At 44.7% G+C, this 3,641-nt stretch overlaps 1 long non-coding RNA gene across 1 annotated transcript; it reads left to right on the top strand.

The window, feature by feature from the left end:
* The first annotated feature begins 518 nt into the window (after positions 1-518).
* On the top strand, positions 519-3,121 carry LOC134958118 (uncharacterized). Its single transcript, XR_010186887.1, has 3 exons — positions 519-1,062; positions 1,425-1,633; positions 1,730-3,121. It is a non-coding gene; the product is annotated as an uncharacterized LOC134958118 (long non-coding RNA).
* Positions 3,122-3,641: the final 520 nt, after the last annotated feature.

Below are 3,641 nucleotides of genomic sequence, written 5' to 3' on the forward strand. Positions count from 1 at the left end.
TAAACATCTAAACACAAACATATCTTACCCTAAATAAACACTCTCCACCTCTGAAAAAACACCAAACTCCTGCATACACCCACAAACACAGGCTGCCTAGAACACGCTTAAATAGTATAAGCAATCAAAGCAAATGTACCAATTGTGTAGGATCACCTGTGCTAATTGACGCAAAGCATGCATACTCAGGTATAAAGCAACACCCCCTGAACACATGCTACCTGCATCATGGGGGTAATTCCAAGTTGATCGCAGCAGGAAATTTTTTAGCAGTTGGGCAAAACCATGTGCACTACAGGGGGGGCAGATATAACATTTGCAGAGAGAGTTAGATTTGGTTGGGTTATTTTGTTTCTGTGCAGGGTAAATACTGGCTGCTTTATTTTTACACTGCAATTTAGATTGCAGATTGAACTCACCACACCCAAATCTATCTATCTCTGCACATGTTATATCTGCCTCCCCTGCAGTGCACATGGTTTTGCCCAACTGCTAAAAAAATTCCTGCTGTTATCAACTTGGAATTACCCCCCCATGTCTTCAGATAGTGAGACATCACATGACCTTCAAAGGCTAAGAGCAGAATATGAATCTGTAAGACAAAGACTAAGAGAAATGAAACAAAGATGACGCCAAATGGCACAGTACCAAGCATCTGGCTGTGCAGAGGAGAGAGGAGGAGGAGGACCCAGTAGTGAAGTATTCCCTGCAACAAACAGAACAAGAGGCTGGTGTGAGTTCCCTGGCTGAGGAAGATGTGGGCCAAACTGAGGACGATTGTGGGCCAACTACCCAAACGCAAGACTCAGGCCCACACAGTGAAGAGGAAGGTGGAACTAGCTCTCAGGCTACTGCATCGCAGGCAACATAAAAAAAGAGAAGATGCCAACCACCATTTACCAAGAGAGAGTTGGGTATTCTCATCCCACAAGCTATTGAGAAAATAAATTTTGGCAATAAGAACATGGGCGCTGGGACCAAGGACCGTATCTGAAGGGAGATCACAGATGCAGTTAATGCGGTGGGACGAATTGTCCGTACACTCCAAGAAGTCAGGAGACGGTAAGTACATACTGAGGCATACTGTAAAACACTATTGTATGCATTAACTAAGATGGAAGCACGTTTTTCGAAGTAATGTTGCCTATAGCAACCAATACTATTACATATGTAACCTTCTAGAAGGTGATAGATAAATGAACACCTAATGCTTTGTTTGCTATCTTTCACCATCTATCTTGAAGTTTTATTTTCATATTTTAAATTTTAGTGCTATGTATGTGTACAAGATGCCCAAAGTAATGTAGGGTGTGATATTTCTGACTGCTTTATGTATATAATTATTCAAATGTGTACAAAAAGTAGGATTAAAATGTATTTATGTTTTTTCTTCTCCTTTCCCCCAACCACAAAAACATATGTAGTTGGGCTGACTTCAAGTCCCGCCTGAAGCAGAAAAAGTCTGCGCATTGGAAAGCTTTGAGGGCAACAGGGGGAGGGCCACTCCCTGAGACTGTGGAATTTACTGACCTGGAGGAGCAAACGATGGCCTGTGTGTCATATGAGGAAGTGGCAGGTGTGTCCGAAATGGACACCCACACACCTGCCCTTGAATGTCCACATGCCTTGGAAGGTGATTTTTTTTTTTTGTTTGGCAAATGTTTACTGTATAAATTATTTAAATATGGGTTATTAATGTTATTTTTTTTGTCTCCTTTTCCAATCACAGCACAGGAGGTGCAGCTCACTGAGTCTGAGGAGTTCCAGTTCCAGTGTGGGGCAGGAAAGGCCATCATCTCAGCAACACACTGGCACACTCCCCCAACCCAGTCTCCTGGAGCTTATGAGCCAAATTGTCACAGATGGAAGGATAAACACTGACTTCCATAGCCAGATGCTCCGGGATGTCCGTGAGCTGTCCTCCACTGTGTGACAAGGCACGTGCAACATCTCCTCCTCTGTGGCACAAGGAGTGCATGACATCTCGACCACTATTGGGCAAGGCATGCAAACCATCGCTGCCCTCCTTGGCCAGAGTCTCAGGAAGGCTACAACACTGGCCTATCCCCTAGCCCTGCCCAGGAACAAGATCCCACTGGGCAGGCCCTCGAAGATCCATATACGCAGACCCACCACAGAGCAACAACCCCTTCAGGCGGGTAAAAAAAGGAGAAAACATTGATTTCTCTCCAGATGCAGTCGTTATTTCCAGCGCCCATGTCCTGTTTTAAAAAATTATTTTTCTCAATGGTTTGTGGGACCAGAATGTCAAACCCACTCCTGCTGAATGGGGTTTGGCGACTTCTCTTTTCTTTCCCTGCCTGTGATGCATTAGCCAGTGAACTTGTCCCACCTTCCTCTTCAGTTTGTGGTATTGATTGCTGCATTTGGGTATTGGGCCCAGATTCTTCCTCAATTTGCAACACATCTTCCTCAGCCAGGGTACTGAGACAAGTCTCTTGTTGTGTTTGTTGCCCAGTAGATGAGGGAACTTCACTACTGGGTACTGCCAGGTTATTTTTGCTGTGCCATTTGGTGTACTGTTTATTTAGTTTCACTTTGTGTTTGTATTATCAATATCTAATATTGGATTTATTATTCAAATTATTTCTACCCCTTACACTTTGTTTTAAAATTGTGTTTTTCTTATTGTGGTCCATCGTAATGTTTTTTAATATAAATAAAAACAAAATGGAATTTTGTATATTTGTGGGTAAAAAATAAAAACATACTAGGGGGTTAATTTGGTCAGATGGGGTTAATTTGGACAGATGGGAGTTCTATTTAAGATGGAATGTTTCCCATAATAACCATACATATTCCAGGTATTATGTTCTAGAAGGTGCAAGATAAATGAGAAGTATAATATTTGCAGTTTCTATGGGCAATATCCCATCTTAAATAGAACTTCCATCTGACCAAATTAACCCCTATAAATGTAGTACCTAAAGCATTATTACAGAACATGATATATTAGCGCAGGGCCATAACTACGTATGTGCCAGGTGTGCCTGGCACACAGCGCAGTCGCCCTGAGAGCGCAACTGCCCGCATTCCCTAAAGTCAGCGGCATTGTAATGAGTCAAATTGACTCATTACAAGCCACCTGTGTGTGCCGGAGGAGGAGAGGAGCAGCAGCTCCGGGAAGGTGAGAAGGAACAGGAAGGAGGGGGAGAAGGGAGCCGCAGCAGCGCACTGTAAATGGTGGCGGTGCCGCTGCAGCTGTCCCTTTCCTTCCACATAGGCTGGCCGCCGCTGCCGTGAATGCTGGGATGCGCTTCCCTTATCCGGAAGGAGAGGGACAGCTGCAGCGGCGCTGCCACCAATTACAGTGCACTGCTGCGGCTCCTGAGACCCCCTCCCTCCTCTTCCTTCCCTGCCTGCCCGGGATCTGCCAGCAGCTGCACCGAGGAGCCTGACTGCCTGAGCCAGCGGAGACAGTAAGTATAATCTATCTATCGATCTATCGATCTATCGATCTTTCTATCTATTCTGTCTGTCTGCCGTAATGTGTAAAAAGGGGACGCTGTCTGCCGTAATGTGTAAAAAGGGGACTGTCTGCCATAATGTGTAAAAAAGGGGGATGCTGTCTGCCATAATATGTAAAAAGGGGACGCTGTCTGCCGTAATGTGCAAAAAGG

This window comes from Pseudophryne corroboree, chromosome 1 (genome assembly GCF_028390025.1).
Source record: "Pseudophryne corroboree isolate aPseCor3 chromosome 1, aPseCor3.hap2, whole genome shotgun sequence".
NCBI lineage: Eukaryota > Metazoa > Chordata > Amphibia > Anura > Myobatrachidae > Pseudophryne > Pseudophryne corroboree.